Source organism: Mustela nivalis (assembly GCF_964662115.1).
Source record: "Mustela nivalis genome assembly, chromosome: 8".
Lineage (NCBI taxonomy): Eukaryota > Metazoa > Chordata > Mammalia > Carnivora > Mustelidae > Mustela > Mustela nivalis.
Window position 1 is genome coordinate 90,692,353 of NC_139027.1, and position 23,353 is coordinate 90,715,705.

At 41.9% G+C, this 23,353-nt stretch overlaps 2 long non-coding RNA genes across 2 annotated transcripts in view; both read right to left on the minus strand.

The window, feature by feature from the left end:
* LOC309871357 overlaps nt 1-23,353 on the minus strand; it is a 458,468-nt gene that overhangs the window by 374,897 nt on the left and 60,218 nt on the right. The gene's annotated exons all lie outside the window — the stretch shown is intronic.
* LOC309871353 lies at nt 1,466-21,382 on the minus strand. The gene is made up of 2 exons (XR_014315229.1): nt 21,150-21,382; nt 1,466-1,803 (listed from the first exon to the last, which is right to left on the minus strand). It is a non-coding gene; the product is annotated as an uncharacterized lncRNA (long non-coding RNA).

Sequence of the window (23,353 nt, forward strand, 5' to 3'; positions counted from 1 at the left end):
TCCTTCAGTTCCATTAGGGATTACACAGTTTTTGTAGATCAGCCCAGGAACCTAACCACACGTAGATTACGTGGGGTGGGGGGGGATATTTACAAGATTACAAACTGTTAAAATACAAGTCATTTGTAAGTTAGAAACCACTTACATATGACCAAAGTGGCATTAATAAGTTGAATTTGGAAATATGCTTCCTCTCCCCTGACATTTTAAGGTTGTCTACTCTGAGAATATGTCTTCTTCAAATCGAACATGTTTTTTTAGGTTTTTAGCATATGCAAAAACAAAATCATTTACAACTCTTCTGAAGGTGAATATTATAATCATGAACCGTTAAAATACAACCACCAGTACCACCAAACTAACAGATGAAAAGAATTCTTAGAGAAAAGCCGACGAGGACAACAGGCGTCACAGCAGACTGTTTTCATTAATTGGGGACTTACCAGAACTTCTCGTAACTGTCCCAAAGGCACAGAAAGTTGATTGAGGGCTTTGTCCATGCCAACCTAAAGGCAAAACCAGGTTGGCACAAACACATCACGATAAGGAGTAATAGTGACGTATCTATTTAACGATCAAAGCAGTACCAGATTTAACTTGTTTTTTTTGGCACAACCGTATTTTGCTACATAACTAGCTAAACAACAGAAGTGTTATTTGGCCATTAATGTTGTTCATAGAATATGAAAAAAATCTGTTGAAATACATGAAACTATAAAAATAAGGGAAGTCAGGAGAAACGAAAGTTTCCTTAAGAACAATTTGCCTTTAGATGACATTTTAAATGAATGTGAAAAATTTTCACAGAAGGTGAACAGTTCTCTGTCTGTAATTGATGATACTCAGCCAGCTGATGTGAAAGTCTGACGAGCTACGTCTCTCTTAAACATTATTATAAGCCTTGAGAAAAATAGAAATTAAACAGAAGTAAAATTTTCTAGGTTTTTAATCCTATTGGGATATTTATCTTAGTGGTATATTTCCCGAAAGCAAATGTGCATCATTAATTTTAATGCTTCTTGAAATTCCCACGGAGCTGCAACTTTCTGTGCTTCTCTGGACAAACAGATTTAAAACAAAATGAAGCATCAACAAGGAGACTTTTCTGCCAAGGAACAAAATTCAACATTTCTAAACGGCTTTTACAAACAATTGATAAGCTCACTGCAAATCATTCTTATATTTTTATAAAACCAAACTTTTTAAATATCAATATTGGCCAATGTTCCCTCAACCTAGCTCTGGCTAACAGATATACCTGGGAGTAAATTAAACATTGTAAGAGTGGTGGACATTTGCTCCTACAAATTAGTCTAAATCAAGGAAGACTTCAGGGTAATCGCTTAGCAACTAATAAAACAACCCCTTGGGTATTATTATCCTTTACTTTTCACTGTTGACTAATGAATTTGAAACATAATCAAACTAGAGCAACCTTAAATGAATAAAAACTAAAACAAAAAAATGTATTCCAAAAAGTTTAGTTCTTTTATTAATGAAATTGGTAATTTCTTCAAGTTTCTGGTGGGGTTGGTGGGGTAATCAACTGAAAGGTTTCTAAAAACTCTGCCCTTTTAATAAATATGAAGGAGAGAGAAAGTGTGTGTGTGTGTGTGTAGGACTTGTGAATTTCAGGTTTACCAAGTTTGTGGAAAGGTTGACAAAATCTGCATAATCCTTGTTGATGAGCTCGACCATGGCTATTTTAAGAAGTTTATAGTAGAGTTCCAGATCTCCTCTTAGTTCCTCCAGCTGGACACGCTTCCTACAGTCAGACACAAAGTGATCGACGTTGAAATCTTCCTGAAAATCAAACCAGAAAGAAAAAATGATTGCACTGATACCACATTTTACATAGAAAAATAAGATCAGACAAAGAATAAGAGGCCGTATTACTGCAGGGGAACACACACAGGACATCAGGGGGTCTGCTCACTTCCTAAGATTATGGGAAAGGGGGCCCCTCACCAAGACCATTCTCTCCTGTTGTCTAACTCTAAAGGCATTTTATTTCTTTTAATTATACATTTCAGAGGCTCTTCTCAAAATAGAAACAGCTTTTTCTTCTTAATTTTAACACAGCGATTCACATCCTTCCAGACTTTGTTTTGGTCTCTTTACTTTTTTTTTTTTTTAAGATTTTATTTATTTGAGAGAGAGACAGAGAAAACAAGTGGGAGGAGGGGCAGAGGGAGAAGCCAGCTCTCTGCTGAGCTGGGAGCCTGATGCCAGGGTTCATTCCAAGACCCTGAAATCAAGATCTCAACCGAAGGCAGACGCTTAACTGACTGAGCCACCCAGGTGCCATAGTCTTTCTCTTTAAAATATAAATTACTTTTGGGGTGCCTGGCTGGTTCAGTGGTTATGGGTTCAAGCCCACATTGGGCTTTCTGCTCAGCAGGGAGCCTGCTTCCCTGTCTCTCTCTCTGCCTGCCTCTCTGCCTACTTGTGATCTCTGTCTAATAAATAAATAATTTTTAAAAAAATAAAATATCAATTACTTTTTAAAGAAACTGACATATAATGGACACATGTTAGTTTCAGGCGTACAACATAAAAATTCCATATTTTTATCTGTTGTGAAATGATCACCCTAAGACTAGTTAACATCCATCACCAAACATACACATTTTTTTCTTGTGCTAAGAACTATTAAGCTTTAGCAACTTTAAATATATAATAATATACGGCACCTGGGTAGCTCAGTGAGTTAAGGCCTCTGCCTTCGGCTCAGGTCATGATTCCAGAGACCTTGGATCGAGCCCCACATCAGGTTCTCTCCTCAGCAGGGAGCCTGTTTCCTCCTCTCTCTCTGCCTGCCTCTCTTCCTACTTGTGATCTCTGTCAAATAAATAAATAAAATCTTAAAAAAAATATATATATATATAGATACATATATATATATATATATATTATACTATGCAGCCATCAAAAGAAATGAAATCTTGCCATGTGCAATGACGTGGATGGAACTAGAAGGTATGCTGAGTGAAATAATCAGAGAAAGACAATTATCATACAATCTCCCTGATATGAGGAATTTGAGAGGCAAAGTGGGGGGTGTGGGGGTAGGGAAGGAAAAATGAAACAAGATTGGATTCGGAGGGGGGCACCTGGGTGGCTCAGTGGGTTAAAGCCTCTCAGGTCATGATCACAGGGTCCTGGAATCGAGGCCACATCGGGCTCTCTGCTCAACGGGGATCCTGCTTCCTCCTCTCTCTCTGCCTGCCTCTCTGCCTACTTGTGATTTCTGTCTGTCCAATAAATAAATTAAATCTTAAAAAAAATATTGGATTGGGAGGGAGACAAACCATAAGAGACTCTTAATCTCACAAAACAAACTGAGGGTTGCTGGAGGGAGGGGTGTATGGAGAGGGTCGTGGGGTTGTGGACATTGGGGAAGGTATGTACTACGGTGAGTGCTGGGAAGTGTGTAAGCCTGACAATTCACAGACCTGTAACCCTGGGGCTAATAATACATATTTCTAATAAAAAATAATAAAATTAATATACAATAATACACAGTATTATTTACTACAGTCACTATGATGTACATTACATCCCCAAGGCTTATCTTATTAACTGGAAGTTTATACCACTGGACCCCTTCATCTATTTCCTCCACAACCTCGCCTCTGGCAACCACCAATCTGTTCTCTATGACTTCATTTTGTTTTGTTTCTTAGATTCCACATGTGAGGGAGATCATACAGTATTTCTCTTTCTCTGTCTGACTTATTTCACTCAGCACAATATCCTCAAGGTCCATCCATGTTGTTGCAAATGGCAAGACTTCCTTCTTTTTATGGTTAATATTCCATCGTATATACACACATTGTCTTTATCCATTCACCCCATTGGTGGACACTTTAGTTATTTCCAAGTCTTGGTTGTTGTAAATACTGTGATACTCACTACCGTGAGTGTGAGTCTTGCTGGCTGCTTGAGCCAGGTGATCTAGAGTTATACCTGGGTAGCAACTGCAAACCTCGGGGCATCATACGAGCATTCAAGCTCCTTTCCAGGAGATACCAGAAAGCAGAAGCGAGGTAGAGGGACAGCGCAAAGATGGTACCCATCAGCTCCATCTTTGGAGAATACCTTACTAGGCTCCCAGATCCACGTTAAATTAGATGCCTGCCCCTCAGGGCTTTAAGATAAGCAAATGAGCCTCTTTCACAGAAATCTAATCCCATTTCAGTCTGCTGCTTCTGTGCTGAGTTCCAGGGTGGGTCAGTCTACTCGCGGGACTGCTTTAAGAACTGTTTCTCAGTTTGCTATAGCCTTGTGGGTCTCATGGGTGCAAGCTCTGGTGGCTTTCAAAGCTGGATGTTTTGGGGTCTTGTCTCTTAGATGTACGTCTTGGAAGTTGGGGTGCCAGAAGTGGGGCTCAAACCCTTTGCTCCTCAGGGAGAAGCCTGGGGTTTTGAGTACCCTCCCAATCCCAGGTCGCTGTACCAGGGGTGGGGTTTATGGCAAGACTGATTCTTACTTCAACATAGGTTTTTTTCCTTACTCACCTAATTTGTAGGAGTCACTCAGCTAGTTGTAGGGTTTTTTCCACAGGAAATTTTTCCATATGGAGCTATAGATTCAGTGTGTATTTCATAGAAGAGATGAGATCAAGATCCTCCCATGCCACCATCTTGAATGGAAACCCCAGACCTTATCTATGTATGTTTGTACACACACACACACACACACACACACACACACAAATATTCATGCTCTTCTAAACTATTTCCCATCTAGGGGCACCTGGGTGGCTCAGTGGGTTAAGCCTCTGCCTTCGGCTCAGGTCATATCTCAGGGTCCTGAGATCAAGCCTCACATCAGGCTCTCTGCTCAGCCGGAGCCTACTTTCCCCCCTCTCTCTGCCTGTCTCTCTGCCTCCTTGTGACCTCTCTCTCTCTCTGTCAAATAAATAAATAAAATCTTAAAAAAAGAATAAAAAAATAAAAAATAAAAACCCATTCTATTAAAAAAATTTCCCATCTAAAAATATAACTTGAATGTCTTTACATAAAACACATACATTTCTATTAATATTTTATGTGCATGCTGAGTGTCCCATTGAACAGATGTTCCAAATCTTTCATAACCTATTTCCAAGTATTGGTCTCACAGGATTAGCTATCCAGTGTTTCCCCTCTACAATACTGTGATATCCCGGTAGGCTTATATGCTTAGAGGCAATAAATTACTATCTAATTCCCCTGTGACTCTGCTACTCCATGACCTGTTTAGTCAGCAAGAATCAAATGTGATGGGGCACCTGGGTGGCTCAGTGGATTAAGCCGCTGCCTTTGGCTCAGGTCATGATCTCAGGGTCCTGGGATCAGGTCCCGCATCGAGCTCTCTGCTCGGCAGGGAGCTTGCTTCCCTCTCTCTCTCTCTCTCTGGCTGCCTGTCTACTTGTGATTTCTCTCTGTCAAATAAATAAATCTTAAAAAAAAAAAAAAGAATCAAATGTGATGATTCCCAAACTAGTTAAGGACACCTACACTTACTTTTCATTAAACACTATGTAAACCAACAAAATATGACTGCAAAAAAAATCACTGTTCTTTTGAAAACTAACACAGCTACTTTGGAAAGATTTGATACAAAGAAATCAATAAGAAAATTTTTGCTAAGTTAGGTATGGGTGAGATGACCAAGTACCAGGCAGGGAGGGAGTGATCACAGGATTCTCACTCAATTCAGTTAAAGAAACTGAAACTGAATGCAAAAAAAGACAACATAGAAAACTTTTTTTAAAGATTCTTTTTATTTATTTGAGACACAGACAGTATGAGCAGGGAAAGGGGCAATGGGAGGAGATTCCCTGCTGAACAGGGGGCCCAATGTGGGACTCCATCCCAGGACCCCGAGGTCATGACCTGAACCGAAGGTAGATGCCTAACCTATTGAGCGACCCAAGTGCTGTGATAACTCAGAAATCTAATCTGCAGGCCAGTTTCCAGAGAAAAGACCTGGCACTGTTTCAATGGAGAATAAATGTACATATATTTTTTCCAAATAAAATGCTAAAAACTGTATGTACCATTCCCTAAGAGTACTTGTTTAAACTGACTTTTTTAGTTAATCAACCAAAGACTGACCCTGCTAGTGTCGGAGAGAAGGACTTCATACCAAACCGTAATTTCACAGTCATCTACAGAAAGCCACCTGCTCCTTACACTGGTGACCAAATTAGCCTGGACCTTTCTCTCCTGAGACAATTTCAGACCTTACATCATAGTTATGTAGTACATCACGGGAGGGGGTCTTGGTTCATAATCCTGGCCATCCTACGCATCAACTGTATACCTTTAGGTCGATCACTTTCCCTGCCTCAGTTACACATTGTTGAAGTTCTTGAACTTCATGATGGCATTCTAAATTGTATAACTGGGGTGCCTATGTGGTTAAGCATCTGCCTTTGGCTCAGGTCATGATCCCAGTCTCTTGGGTTTGAGTTCCACATCAGGCGCTCTGCTGAGCAAGGAGCCTGCTTCTCCCTCTGTCCCTTCCTCCTGCTCCTGCACTCTCTCACTCTCAAATAAAATCTTAAATAAATAAATAAATAAATAAATCATATAACTTAGCCTCAGTGAACAAATGCTATTAGGTAATATTAGTACTCAACTTACCATTTATGCATTTGTTCTCAGATAAACAAAAGTTGCATAACACATGACTAAATAACTCGGAACATCTGTGAATACTGGGTTAGGCAGCGTTTGCTGTGAAAAGCAAACCCAAACTCACAGTGCCATAATAGAGACCCATTTCACTTAACCAAAAATGGTTTTACTACTTTAGGAATGGTTTTACTTTATAGTGTAGATTCCCCAAGTATTCAAAAAGAAAGTATTTACAACCCATACATTTATGGTCAACTGATTTTTCACAAGGATGCCAAGACCATTTAATGGGGGGGGGGGAACAGTCTTTTCGAGTGCCTACTACTGGGACAAGTGAATATCTACATGCAAAAGAATGAACTTGGAACAGCAACGTCACACATACACAAAAATATAACTCAAAATGGATCAAAGATTTAAATGTAAGAGTCAAAACTGTAACACTCAGAGAAAACAGGTGAAAATCTGTATGACTTTGGATCGGGAAAAGCTTTCTTAGACATGATACACAAAGCAATAAGAAATATTAGATAAGCTGAACTTGATCAAAATAAAAACTTTCGTGTGTCAAAGGACACTACGGAGAACGTGAAAAGACAACCCACAGAATGGGAGAGAGTATCTGCAAATCATTTGTCTGACAAGGATCTAATAACCAGAATATGCAAATATACTCTTAGAACTCAACAACAAAAAAACAAATAACCTAATTTAAAAACAAGCCAAAGACTTTTGAATAGACATTTCTCCAAAGATGATACACAGATGGTCAAGAGCACATGTCGGGATGTTCGACATCCTTAGTCATTGGGGAAATGCGAATCAAAAGCACATGCAGATGCCACGTCACACCCACTAGGACAACTATGGTAAAATAAGAAAAAGAAAAAGAAAAAAAAAGAAGAAGAAAAGTGCTGGCAAGAAGGCGGAGAAGCTGGAACCCTCCTGTATTGTCGGTGAGAATGTAAAACAGTGTGGCTAAGGCAGCAAACAGCTCGGTAGCTCCTCAAGAAGTTACACACGTACAATTACCCAGCAGTTCTACGTCTAGGGGTATGACATCGACAGAACTGACAACAGATGTTCCTGCCACAACCTGTACATGAATGTGCACAGCAGCGCTGCTCGTAACAGCCAAAAGAGTATATACCCAACGTCCATCAACTGATGAATGGATACATAAAATGTGGAAGAGCCTCTTACACAACCATAAAAAGGAATAAACTGTTACATGCTACAACACGAGTGAAGTCTGAAAACATTCTACTCTCAGGTTAAAGGAAGCCAGACACAAAAGGTCACGTGTTATACAATTCCACTGATATGAGATGTTCCAGAAAAGGCAAATCCATAAAAACAGAAAGTAGATTCATGATTGCCAGGGAATAAGGGGAGGGGAGAATTGGAAGTAAGAGGTTTATTTTTCGGGTGATGGAAGCATTCTGGAATTAGACAGAAGTGACGTATGTACCATATAAACAGTAAATATACTAAAAACCAGAGAAGAGTACACTTTAAAATGGCAACTATTATGCTTTGTGAATTATATTTTGATGAAAAATGAAACAACTTAAATATCAACAAGCTAAATGCTAGGATACATTAAAAAAAATCCAAAGTAACACTAATCACAGGAACAATGGCGTAGCTACATGAATTTCAGACAAAGCAGATTTCAGAGAAGGAAAATTATCAGGCATAAAGAGCAGCATTACATAATGATAAAGAAATCGACTGACCAAGAAGACACAATTATCCTTAAGGTATGTGTGCCTGATCAACACAGGTAAGACACAACCTAACAGAACTGCAGGGAGAAATAAACAATTCCATTATCACAGCTGGTGACTTCAACACTTCTTCATCATTAATGGGCCGATCCAGCAGCAGGGCAACAAGGATTTGACAGATGTGGACATTCAGTCCAGACATGGCACACTTAACACCACCATCAATTACCGTACAACAGATGTACACAGACTATTTCGCCCAGTAATAGTGCAACACACATTCTTCTTAAGCTCATATGGAACACTCATCAAGACAGAATAATTCTGGGCCACAAAACACAACAAATTTTTAAAAATAAAAATTATACCAAATATGTTCTCAGACCGCAATGGAATTAAAAATCAGTAACAGAAGATAGTTGAAGAAGTCCAAAATACATGGAGATTAAATGACACACTTCTAAATGACAGGAGACCAGTCTCAACAAAATACAATGTAGCAAAATGTGTGGAATGCTGCTTAAAGGGAAAATACAGTACTGAATGCAAATATTAGAAAAAAAAAAGATTAAAGTCAATAATCTAAGCTTCCATTTTAGGCAACAACAACAAAATCAAATCTAAAGTAAGGAGGGGCTCCTGGGTGGTTCATTTGGTTAATCATCTGCCTTTGGCTCAGGACATGGTCCTAGGGTCCTGGGACAGAGCCCTGCATCAGAGTTTCCTGCTCAGGGAGGCTGCTTCTCCATCTCCCATTCCTCCTGCCTGTATTCCCTCTCTCACTGACTCTCTCTGTGTCGAATAAAATCATTAAAAAAAAAAACCCTAAAGGAAGTAGAAAAAAAATAAAAATTAGAGCAGAAATCAATGTAATTAAAACCAGGAATTTTTTTTTAAATCAATAAACCCCAAGTCTGTTTCTTTGAAAACATCAATAAAACAGATAGACCCTTAGCCAGTCAAACAAAGAAAAAAAGGTAGAAGACATAAATTACTAATATCAGATGAAAGAAGGGAGGGCTACTGCTAACAATCCCAATCACTGTAAATTCAACCAAACATTTATGGAATACTACACAATTCTCTAAAATCTCTTCCAGAAAGTAAAACTAGAAGGAGTACTTCCTAAATCATTCTAGGAGATCATTATTACCCTGACACCAAAACCAATACTACAAGAAAAGAAACTATAAACTAGTATCTCTCATGAACACAGACATAAAAATCTTCAACAAAAATTAGCAAATAAAAGCAAACACTATATTAAAAAATTATACACCAGGGTCATGTAGTATTTATTCCAGGTATGCAACATTAGAAAATGTTCAACATTAGAAAATCAATGTGATTCATCATATCAACAGATAGAAAATCACATGATCATATCAATGAAGGGAAGAAAAAAAACATTTAACAAAATCCACACCTCTTCATTATTAACCCTCAGGAAACTAAGAATAGGAGGACTTCCTCAACTTGATAAAGAATGTTTCCAAAAATCCACAGCTAACATGATATTAATACTGAGAAAATAGAAGACAGGGAATCAAGGCAAGGATGTCCCTCCTACTACTACTATTCAATACTATACTGGAAGGCCAAACTAATGAAATAAGGTAAGAAAAGGAAACAAAAGGTATACAACCTGGGAAAGAATAAAACTTTGTTCACAGATGACATGACTGTCTACAGAAAATACAAAGACTTCACACCCCACACCCTCCTGAAACTAGTCAAGTGATTATAGCAAGTCTACACAATACACAGTTAAAATACAGAAGTCAATTGCTTTCCAATGATGTATCAGACAAAGGGCCAGTATTCAAAATTTATAAAGAATTTATCAAACTCAACATCCAAAAAACAAAAAAATCCAGTCAAGAAATGGACAGAAGACATGAACAGACCAAAGAAGGCATCCAAATGGCCAACAGACACATGAAAAAGGGCTCCACATCACTCAGCATCAGGGAAATACAAATCAAAACCACAATGAGACACCACCTTACATCAGTCAAAATGGCTAAAATTAACAAGTCAGGAAACAACAGATGTTGGCGAAGATGTGTAGAAAGGGGAATCCTCCTACACTGTTGGTGAGAATGCAACTCTGGAAAACAGTATGGAGGCTCCTCAAAAAGTTAAAAATGTAACAACCCAACGACTTAGCAATTGCCCTATTAGATGTTTATCCAAAGTACACAAAGTGATTTGAAGGGGCAAAAGCACCCAGATGTTTATAGTCAAACTATTGAAAGAGCCCAGATGTCCATCAACAGATGAATGGATAAAGAAGATGTGGTATACATACACACACACACACACACACACACACATTACTCAGCCATCAAAAAGAACAAAATCTTGCCATTTGCAAGGACATGGATGGAACTAGAGGAAGACAAATACCATATAGTTTCAGTCACATGTGAACTTAAGAAACAACAGATGAATATAGGAGAAGGGAAGGAAAAATAGAAACAGACAGGGAGGCAAATCACAAGAGACTTAACTACAGGAAACAAACTGAGGGTTACTGGAGAGGGAAAATTTGGGGTAACTGCGTGAGGGGTATTAAGGAGGGCACTTGTTGGGATGAGCTCTGGGTGTTGTATGCAACCAATGAATCACGAAATTCTAACCATGAAACTAAAAGTACACTGTATGTTAACGAGATTGAATTTTAATTAAAAAATTTAAAAAGTCAATTGCTTTCGTATATACCAGCAATGTACAAGTGGAATTTGAAGTTAAAAACACAAGACCATTTACATTAGCATACCAAAAAAATTAATACTTAGGTGCAAATCTAACAAAATATGCACAAGATCTATATGAGAAAAAGTATAAAATTCTGATGAAAGATAACAAGCAAGGTAAGATGTGAAGTGGAAAGAAAGTCCACAATCGTGGGTAAGAACACTCAATACTGTTAAGAGGTCAGTTCTTCCCAAACTGATCGACAGACTCAATGCAATCCCAATCAAAATGCCAGGAAGTTATTCTGTGCATACCAACATGTTGACTCTAAAATTTGGATGGAAAACTGGAAAACCAAGAGTCCCAGAGTAGTCAACAAAATATTAAATAGCGGGGAAAAAAGGAAATTGAGGATTGCCACCACCCAATCTCAAGACTTACTATTAAAGCTATAGTGATTAAGACAGAAGGTGCCTGGCAAAAGAGACAGGTGCTTGGAACAGAGTGGAGAGCCCAGAACAACATCCACACACACAGGCAAAAGCAACTCAATGGCAAGGACAGTCTTCAACAAATGGAACCGAACAATGGGACATTGATAAGAAAAAACAAACAAATGAAAAGAATAAAAACAAACTTTTCACACCTTTCACAAAACCTAAACGTAAAATGCAAAACTTCTTAAAGATGACATAAGAAAAAATGTAGGGATCCTTGGATTTGGCAATGACTTTTCAGATATAAAACCAAAAGCATGATCTACGAAAGAAAAAAATTGATGAGAGGGACTTTGTTAAAATTAAACTTCTCTGTAAAAGACACTGTTAAGAGAATGAAAAGACGGGACAACTGGGTGGCTCAGTTGGTTAAGCAGCTGCCTTTGGTTCAGGTCACGATCCCAGCGTCCTGGGATCGAGTCCCACATTGGGATCCTTGCTCCGCAGGGATCCTGCTTCACCCTCTGACTCTGCCTTCCACTCTGTCTGCCTGTGCTCACTCTCGCTCGCTCTTTCTCTGACAAATAAATAAATAAAATCTTTAAAAAAAAAGAGAGAGAGAGATGAAAAGACCAGTCACAGAGTAGAGAAAATATCTGCAAAACACAGCCATGGTAAAGGACTTAAAATAAGAAATATAATATAAAGATGTCTTAGTAGCAACAAGAAATCAAACCTAATTTAAAAATGTGAAAAGAGCGGTGGCTGGGAACCCCAGTCAGTTAAGCATCTGCCTTTAGCTCAGGTCCTGGGACTGAAATCCACACTGGGCTCCCGGCTCAGCGAGGAGCCTGCTTTTTTCCCTCTCCTGCTGCCTGCTGCTACCTCTCCGTATGCTTGTGCTGTTAATAAATAAATAGAATCTTTAAAAACGAAAAAAAAAAAAGGATCTGAAAAGATGCTCAACTTTGTATGTCATTAAGAAATTGCAAATTTAAACAAGGTACTATTACATATCACGTAGAATATAAAAAATCCAAAGCACTAGTAATACCAAATGCTAGCAAGGATGTGGGACAACCAAACTCTCATTCACTGTTTGGTCAGAATGCAAAATGGGAGGCACTGTGTGAGACAGCTTGGCAGTTTCTCACAGAACTAAACACATTCTCACTATAAGATCAGTAATTGTGCTCCTTTGTATTTACCCAAAAGAGCTTAAAACTAGTGTCCACACAAAAACCTGCACACGGATATTTACAGCAGCTTTATTCTCTGAAGTGCCAAAACTTGGAAGCAATCCAATCTCCTTCAGTAGGTGAACAGGTACACTGTGCCACACCCACACAACGGATTATTCGACAATTAAAAGATGAATTATTAAGCCACAAGACTTCGAAGAACCTTAAATGCATATTGCTAAGTGAAGAACCAGTCTCAAAGGCTAAATACTATATGATTCCAACTCTATGGCATTCTGGAAAAGGTAAAAATTAACCAACATTTTTATTTTTATTTATTGTTTAGGTCATCTCTATACCCAATGTGGTGGCTAGAACTCACAACCCTGAGATCAAGAGTCAGATGCCCTAGCAACTAAGCCAGCCAGGTGCCTCTAAAAAGGTAAAACTCTAGACAGTAAAAAGATCCCAGGCTGAGGGGTGAGCAAGGAGGGTGCAGAGAGAGGAGAAGAAACAAATAGATGAGGTACAGGGTTTTTCAAGGCAATGAAACTAGGCTGTAAGATACCAACAGTAGGTAAATAACATTATACATTTGTCAAGACCCACAGAACTATAGAAAGAGGAGTGAACCCTAATGTAAACCATGGATTTTAATTAATACTGTATCAATGCTGGTTCATCAGTTGTAACACATGCACCACAACAATGTAATACATTAATAATAGGAGATAGTGAAGTTAGAAGAAAAATATCTTCTCTTTGTACTCAGGGGCATTTCCTATCTGAACCCAGTTAAAGTACAAATCCCCCAAAAGGCCAGAAGTTGGGAGATCACAAGAGGTGTTGGAACACAGGAAAATAAATGAGCAAACCAGACAAGCTGCAGGTAATTAAGAACCATTAACCATGAGAGAAGCAGTGACATCACTCAAAATTAAAACCAAGTAGAGTTTAAAAGTTTAGCTACTTTACTAACTAGCTGCAATCAGGGATGGCAAACAAAGACTAATTCAAAGTAACCTGGGAATTAATCATTTAAAACTTACCAATAATCTGAAATTAGTAGCTTTAATGCTATGAAAATTACATGGAATTTGGAAAGATTGAAGTTCTCTAAGCTGCCAAGAAGTAAAACACTCCTTCCCAGATACATGGACTTATAAAATCACTATATACTATCTCCACGAGAAGCAGAATCCCCCAGAACCATCACTCTGTAATGATGAGAAGTACTAAGAGGGCATATGAAATTTATGAAACATGTCCCATTTCATCGAGACAAAAAACCAAAATAGTTAAGCACTAATCTGCACACTACATAGGGGTTGAAAGACATAGAAAGTTTGTGTGAGCTCACGTATGTGTGTGTTTCCAACCATTCTTGAAAACAATGGACAACAGAGATGAATAAATGTCCCTGTATATCCCATAAATATTCCTCAAATATTTATCATGCAACTCCAGCTCTGCTCTAAGACCTGGGGACACAGTCAGGAAAAGAAAAGACAAGGTCTCTGCTTTTAAGGAGCAGATATTCTAATGCAGAAATGAGAAAATAAATATGTAAACAAACATTATATTAATGAACAGTGATCAAATAGTGATTAATGAATAGTGATCACAGCTAAAAAGAAAACAGGACACAGTAAAGGTTGAGTGACAAATGGGATGTATTTTAACTTGGATGAACCAGGAAATATAGAACAATGAGTTGAGATCCAAATGACACAAAAGAGCTAGCCACCGGAAGTGTGGGAAGAGTGTTCCCGCCCAAGGTATCAGCATGTATACAAAAATGTCCTTGGAGCTCTTCCCTCCAGCCCCTGCTCTCAAATCTCTGACCCAGCTAGGTGGGGACATAATCTAGGACTTGTGTCTCCCAAAACTCATTCTAAATCTTTGTTCGGTGACTAAATTATTCAAGCTTGAGAAATTAAAAACATATGCTAACAAGATCTTCCCACCATCTACAGAGAGATCATCTTAAAAGCATCATGAAATAGTAACACTAAAATTCTAAAAAACTTCTGTTCTAACATTTTAATCAATTTTATATCAAACTCCTTTCTTGAATTTATATACCCATTTGACATATTTATGAAGAGACAAAAAAAAAAAAAACAACAAACCCTACATTCCGTAAATGTATTTATCCATCTAACAAATATTTGAGTACCTAATTACACTCTGTTCCAGCTGATTTCTTCTCTTTATCTCTTTTTTCCCCTCAATTTAACACCAATCATAATCTATGTAGGCTTTTAGTTCGCTTTTCAAAATTAATTTCTTGAGCTATTTAAAGGAATTATCCAGTGCTAGAGTTCTCAACACTGGTCACACATTAGAATCACTTAAGGAACTTTTTTTTTTAAGATTTTATTTATTTATTTGACACAGAGAGAGAGATCACAAGTAGGCAGAGAGGGAGGGAATCATGCTCCATGCTGAGCAGAGTGTCCCATGCAGGGCTCGACCCCAGGACCCTGAGACCATGACCTGAGCTGAAGGCAGAAGCTTAAACCTCTGAGCCACTAAGGCACCCCCTCACCTGAGGAACTTAAAAACAAAAAGCCCAAAGGGCACCTGGCTTGTTCAGTCACTGGAGCGTGCAGGTCTTGATCTCAGGGTTGTGAGTTCAAGTCCCATGTTGGGTATAGAGATTACTTAAAAAAAAAAAAAGAAAGAAAGAGCCCAAGCCCCAGTTTGTGATTAATTTGTTTAAATGTTTCAAGAAATTTGATGCTAAATGTTGTAAGACTAGTTAAATAACAAAAAGATATATTTACATAATACTTCTTGCTCTCAAATTTTGAACAAAGAACTTACTAATAATCAATAACTTAGTAGGCCAACATTTTATTTAAATAAGTTTTATGGTACTACAAAGAGTGAATTAGAAAATCAAAAGCAAGGAGAAATGGGCATGATGTGAACATGGGGAAGCAAGAGAAAGCAAGAAACTATGTGACCAGGAAGCGAATGCTTAGCTCTGAGATCCTTCTCTGAGAGAAGGACAGATTAAAACCTAAAAAGAAAGAAAAGAAGGATCCCATGCACTCAAGGAAAGAGAAGTCCCCCAACATCCCTCCTGCTTTTTCCAATATAAACACACAGCTGGGCCGACTTACCACATCCTGGTTGGTACCGACTTTATCAACTTTTCTATTTAAGCCAAACTTGACCGGTCAATGATGGATGGGCTGTGTGCCAAGTTTACCAGTTGTACAACTGACTGTGTAATGGCTGAAACTGAGAAACCGGGGTGAAAGTATCAAGAGGCTCTAAGGATTGCGAAAGAGCCAAGATTCAAATGATTACCACGTACACACAAGACAAACTATGCAGATGACTGCTCAGTATGGAAGTACTTCAGAGTGTTACACTGTGGCATCAGCTGACCCAGACCCAGAAGATTGCTGGAGTTCCCATCATGGACATCTCTAACCATATAGACGACACTGAGCAAATGCCAGATGATGATGGAGCCCCTCACTCCTATGTCTTAATAGAGTTCCTCAGCTCTCCTTTACCAACTTTTCCTGTTGCCAGTTCATACAAGCAATTCTCCTTACCCAGTTCCTCTGTTCTGAGCTATGGCTAAAGACACTCACTTTTTTATGTTTTGAAACTGATTATCTTGTACCATTTTACTTTTTGTTGCATCTTTTTATAAATCAGATGACCGCTCACAAGACAAAAAAAAAAAAAAAAAGGAATGGAAAGGAAAGATCAAAAGGGAGGACAACAACAACAAGAAAACAGTTCTTTTTTGCCGGGAACCCTTCTTACAAGTGCCAATCAGATAAACTTTATCTGATGTTACATCGTCACAACTCCTCTATCATCAGGGAAAGTAGTTCACATAAGAAAATTTCTCTATAAAATGAGTTCCAGGCTTACATTCCATATTTGGCTAATTAGAATTTCATTACGATGTCTGTCTCACACTGATGCGGAAGAGAATGGAATCTTGTCATCAAGACGTGACATCGAACTAAGAACCCACAGGGTAAGCACTCAGATCCTGTGATATGAAGTCGGCTGCTGGGGATGGGCGACCCTGGGCAACAGTGGCTGACCTGTGGGCCTGCGGCTATCTGCCGTCTGTCACTCTTCCCTCTTCCTCCTCTGTCAGCTGCTATCTCCAGCTGCTGTCAACAAAGTCCACCTCAAACAGCCATCACTTCCCTCTGGTCCCATTTACCATAGCTAAGCTCCAGGCCAGGCATCCAGATCACCAGCCCTGTGGGAACTTCTTCTAAGGTAAGAGGTGGCCCTATTGGTGAAATGCAGGTGCCAAGGCATGCGGACATTGTGCCATCTTCTGCGCTATTCTTAATGTTCTGATTGTCCCACTTCCCTCAGTTCCCACCTGTGGCCTCTGGAAAGGAACATATTACAGTAGGATTTCCAAGGACTGATGCGTGGGGGTCAGGAGATCTGGCCTGTGATTGGCCCCAACTAGCTGTGTGGCTTTAAAGGAAGTCATCACACCTCAGGCCTCAGTTTCCTTATCTGCAAGCCAGGATGGACTAGAGTCTTTTCAGAGGAGCCGGCAAAGATCACATAGATAAGCACCACCTCATTATACTAACAAGCAAACAGAAGGCCGGAGGCGAGTGATTTGCCCCAAGTCAGACATAAGCAGGCAGAGAGCAGAGCCGAGGATGGGACCCACATCTGCAGGTCACAGCTAATCAGCCAGCACAGTACAAACAGATCTGAGCAGCTGCTCATTCTTCCCCTTTTCCGTTTTGTCCATCAGAATGCATGCTCCCTGCAAACAAGGACACACAGGACCTGCTTCCTGCCTCAAAATTCCCAGTTCACCCAATTAGAACAGGGAGGAGACTCAAGGACTTACCCCCCCACCCCCACACACGGTTCTTTTACCTATGGAACATGAGGGTACATACATTCACTGTCCAGAGGGCTCCTGCCTTCACTTCTCATGGAAAAGGTCATCATGTGCCTACCCGGGGTGCCAACGAAGCCACAGGTTCCAGAGAGGAACTGACACAGAGAAGTTCAAAGGAGGCAGATGGCTCATTGCAGAAACAAACTGTCTACCAAGGAAAACTACCCCATGGGGTACTGATTCTCTTTGAAATACGTTCGAGTGCGTGGGAAAATGGTTTTTCAAGAGCTGGTGGACTGACCAGTCACCTGGTACATACAAGATCACATCCGCATTCTGACAAGAGTGGCTCGCCTGCAGTGTAGACCAGGGGCCAGAAAGACAAGGAAGGCACATGGAGACTGGGTGAGAAGCTTCTACGGTGTGATGGCAAGGGCGCACTGCAAAGGTACGAGAAGAGATGGAAAGAAGTATATGGACTCAAGAGGTTTAGTAAGCGAAATCCACAGGACTTGGTGTAACAGACTAGATTTTGGAAAGGTGACAGAGTAGGAGTTGACTTCTGGTTTCCCGACTCCAGGCTAAACGGATGAAGTGTTTACCGAGAGAGGCAATAGAATAAGAAAGGTGGTTTTCCGTGGAGGAGGTGCTCATGAATTCCGTCTTGAGCCTGATGAGTCTGAGGGGCCACAGACACATCCGAGAAGAAAGGTCAGCAAGTCCGATACACAGAACTGGTGCTCAGGAAGCGTGTGGACCAGAGACAGGAATCTGCCTTACCTGCTGATAGGTGGTCATGAAGCTGCACAAAAGGTCATCTAGGAAAAGAAAGGAACACGGGGCTGAGCCCATAATTAGCATTCAGTGGCTACCAGGAGCATGACTCTGCACAGGAGACACATCAGAGAGGTAGAAGAAAGACAGAAAGCAATGCAGAGCATTTGGTCTACTGCGATGTCGAGTAAGGAGACAGAGAAAGGTCAGGTGCGCTGACTTAGAAACAGTTTTGGTAAGAACTCTTTAGTGGAACGACAGGGCCTGAAGGGTGGAAGGTGGGAAAGTCAAGTCAACCCCTGAGCACTGGCTGTGATGCGCGACAGTGACAGGGCAATACCTAGAGGTGGGGCAGTCAAGTGGGAGAGGATCAAACAGGAGCGCGTGATGGGAAGGAGTGCAGGGGAGAGGATCCTTGCAGGCTCCTGGAAGGGCGGGAGGGCATGGACTCCGAGCCAGAGTGGAGACTGAACCCGAGGAGGAAGGAGAGCCCCTCCCCGTACCAGGCGAGGAGGAGAAGGGGACAAATACAAGAATGGGATCATGGTCAGCAGGATGGAAGAGGTCCCGTGGGATGGCTGCTAATTTTTCTGTACGACTGGAGATGAAAGAGGAAGGCTACTTGTGATGTCAATAGCACACCCATGTAAATGGTCTAATTTATCTGTTATGCCACTTTCTCCCCCTACTACCAATACCTTATGTCCTGCTCATCTATTAGTTGGCTGTCAACCCAAAGGATTTTTGGATTTCTAAGCCGACAAAGTATGATGTTGCCAGTGCCTCTGCCCCAGGTGACCCTTCCCCATCTGCCATTCCTGCACTTTGATCACCTACCTCTTTTGCATACCTTTCCCCTTCTATTTCTTATTAGATCTCATAAACATGACTTTTTAAGTAGTCTCCTGCCACCAGTCAGCTCGAACTCAACAGATATGACCATGCAACTTCCTGCTGTAAACCTGACTGCAGCTCTACCATGAAGACTGCATCAACGTGGACCCCTCAATGTATGCAGTGTCCAAGGTGCAACCCGCAGCCCCACCCCATCTCCCTTTCTACCATCCCAGTCTCATTCCAAAATGTGCCAAACAAGACACCTATGTAGAAATACAACCCCGACAGCAAGCTCTCCGCTCATTTCTGCCTCGGAACTGTAACTTAACAAAACATCTCTCTGATGGAAACAGAAATTGCAAATAACCTTTATCTCCAGCTCCCACATAGAAGATCAATACCACTTTACACAGAACAGCTGTTCCATGTATTTTCCTTCTATGTATGAAGGGGTCATGTTCATTAACACTACAAATTGTACATTATATTCAGAAATTTCAGAGCTTTGAAAGAATATGGAATTGCTGGCATTCTAGCCACTTTCCCAGTTTGCTCTCTTCCTACCTCTAAGTCCTACTTTAGAACTGCTATTTTGAGATTTCTATTTTCCGAAGCTGCTTTGACCAAAGGCATTCTGTCAGCTCAGAGTGAGAAAGATGGCAGGGCTAGGAAGTGTTAGAAAATGCTAGTGTTAGGCCCAAAGAAAGCCTGACGAAGTCCAAAGACAGACAAGCTAAAGAGAATTCCGTGCTTTGAGATTCTTTAAGTCTATGTGTGTGCCTTTTCTTCTTCCAATGACCTCTCTCCTCATCACGTGTCCTTCATTAACAAAAGGTTTCTGGATCAGAGAATTCACTCTGTGCTCTCCTTCAGACACTCCATTCACTTTACACCTTTTATTACAGTGGCTTAACATCACCATACAAGAACAAGAGTACAATATACCTTCGTCTAGACATCCCTACATATTAAAAATGATATGGCCACACCGCAGAGGATCCAGACATAAGGACTTTTAAAGCCAGAGTTTGGGAGATGTGATCTGAATGCAAGTATCAAAAAGGAACTAGCTGGTTAACCCAAAAAAGAAAAAAACATATTATGACTTGAAGCCATAAAAAAGTAAGAAATTCAAACTCTTCAGAATTTTAGGTACCTACAGAGCCAAAACTTTTTAACACTGAAACCAGCTACTAAATCCCAATCCTTAGAAATTAAACATATACGTTTTGATAGTTTAAGTACAGACCCAGAGGGATACAGAAAACAGATAAAGCTCCTCCTGGCTCTGATTCAAACCTTGGGACATTTTCAAGGCTATGTCTGATGAACCTTTCCTGTCAGTAAAGTCTTTTCAGTTTAAATTTCTATTCTGTAAGTTTATGTCCTACAGTTATATGCTGCCAGCTTCAGGCTGACTTCACCAAGAGAAGTAGGGAAACATTAGAAAAGGAGCTTGGTATGCTTTGTAGTACTGGACCAGAACCAGTAAGGACAGTACAGTCTTTCAGATTTCTCATTCTGAGCTTAAGACAAAAGTCAGGCATAAACGTTAGCTTAAGTGCCTTTTTGACCCGATTCCTGGTAAGTACGTGTGTTCAGAGATGTGTTCAACGCACAGACGCTGAGCTTCTAGGCACAAGGCACTGGGAGGCTTCTGTCAGGCTGGGGGAGCGGCGGTCTGACTGTGCCGCACGGTACCAGAGGCGGGTCCTACGGGTCCGGGGCTTTTATGTTTAGCTCAAAACCACTTGCCCTGAACTTTCAGGCCTTTTCATTCAATGTGCACGATTTCACAGGAGTGCTTTCTCCAGGTTGCACCTAGCCCACCCGAGGCCAAGAGACTCACTGCGAAGTGCAGTGAGGTCCCTGCCGAGGACCCGTCCGGGGCGGGGACGGCCCAGGAAGCCCACAGGAGAAGCCCGAGGAGAGGCCCCGGAGGGCCAAGAAGGGCAGGCCACCCACGTCCCAGCTCCGGGGAGCAGAGCCCAGGCGCGCACCTTCATGAACACGTCCTTGTCGAAGCAGAGCCTGTCCGGCCCCTTGGGCAGGTTCATCCTACTTCTCTCCATCCCGCCGGCCGCCGCCTCTCAGCACCGACACTCGAGCGAGGAGGAAAGGTAGGAGGCTGCGCTCCTACCGACGCTACCGGTGAAGCCACGGCGTTTCCACCGAACAGAAGGCACTGCTTCCTCCAACATGGCAGCGTCTGCACCCCGGCCAATGAAAGAGGACTCCGCAGGCCCGCCTCCGCCTGCCTCCGCCAAGAGAGGGGTGCGGACCGCTAACGCCGAGCCAGCAGGTGATGCGGCCCCCATGCGGCGGAGGGCGAACTACAACCTCGAGTAAGTTTCTGCGGAGCAGCCCCTCCGCTGGTGATGCGGCGTGAGCGGGAGAGGGGAGGGCGGGTAGGGTCAGGGGCGCTCCCTCCCCACCTCGCCGTTTCCCTCGGAAAATCGGCCTGCGAGCCTCTTCCAGGACCTTCTCCCGAGATTGTCCCGCGGGAAGCATAGCTGTGGCGCGATGCTGGCCCTTTACTTCTGCGGCCGGTTGTCCAGAGTGGGGGGCGCGTCCCGGTGTCAGGCCTCCGGTCCCCTTGCGCCGCCGCTGCAGCCGCCTGGGCGCAGAGTCCTCTGTGGGAACCCGGCTTCCGCCCTTAGCCCCCGCACCCACCCGCGAGCGTGGCTTCTCCCCCGCCGAGCTTGGCTCCAGTGATCAGTAGGGAGGAAGGTGGTCATCTGGCAGCCTCGGGTCGTCTGGGCAGCTCCCAGCTCCACTTCGGCTCAGCTGCTGGGAGGCCACAAGTTTGGGTTCTCAGAGCTCTTAAAGAATCACCTCGCTACTGGCCAACAAAACGCAGTCCACAAGTAGATGTGGGAGCATGTTTGTGTCCAGTCCGCTCTAGAATGGGCGGAATCGTGTGTTTGGCTAGCGTTGGTTCAATCGCCACACCTGCCCCCCCTCCTCCTGCCGTCCACCCCACATTTATTTTGAGATTTTTCTTTCCTCTTCCCTTGCTCTTCTCCCACTGTCCTCCCCTTTAGTGGGAATGTCATGGTCAAATGATGATTCATTTCTCTTTTTTTTCTCCGTGAGACTCTGACAGCTCAAAGCACAGATCTCACGCGTGCCCTTCAGGCTGCAGCTTTGCTGTAATAGCCCAGGCCTGGGCTGCCCCTGCCAATGCTGTGATCTCCCAGAGATAGCACAAGCAGTCCTTAGAAAGGGATGGGACACAGCAAGACAATGGCTTACAGTGAGTCTTGCATTCGAGTCACTCCAAACGGGAAACTGGTCACTTTTTTTAAAACGTGAGTACAGGGACGCCTGGGTTGCTCAGTTGGTTAAGCAGCTGCCTTTGGCTCAGGTCATGATCCCAGCGTCCTCGGATGGAGTCCCACAAGGGCTCCTTGCTCGGCAGGGAGCCTGCTTCTCCCTCTGCCTCTGCCTGCCATTCTATCTGCCTGTGCTCGCTCTCCCCCTCCTCTGATAAATAAATAAAAAAAAAATCTTTAAAACCTGAGTACAGAATCTGAAACAATACATTCCCTAGCAGTGGGCCTGGCAAGGCCTTGTTGAGGAAAACGTTCCCAGTCAATATCCAGAGACTATGACAGGTAGAATGAGAGCTGGAATCTTATTTGGAGAATCAGAATAAATTGCCAGGGGAACAACTATGAAATTGCATTCTATGCCCTGTTGTGGTCATTTGGATATAGGGAATGAAAGCCTCATTATTTGGTCTTTGTTTGTTTACTCTTATTATGAAAATTCTCAAGCATACACCAAAATGTGTAGAGCAGAAGGATCCCGCCCCTTCCGAGTACTTATCACTCTGCTTCCCCAACTGTTTCATAGGCCCTCCTCCTTCTACTGCCCCCGAAGTGCCTGTATTTTTGTTTTTGGGGAGGGGGGAGGTCTGGAATATATTTTAAAGTAAATCCCAAACATCACATCATTCCCTGCTCCCCAAATACCTTGGTTTACACATCAAAGAAGGAGGAGGAAGAGGTGGAGGAGGGGAAGACTGAGAAGGAGGAGGGATGAAGAAGAGAGATTTCCGCACAGGCCCACTATGCCAGAATCAATAGGTGTAATAAGCTATTCTGATTGGCTCTGAGAGGCATGACTTTTAGCCCAGGGCCACAGTACTAATAAGCGACAAGGGCAAATTCAGGCAGCGCAAACAGCAAGGCCCACACTC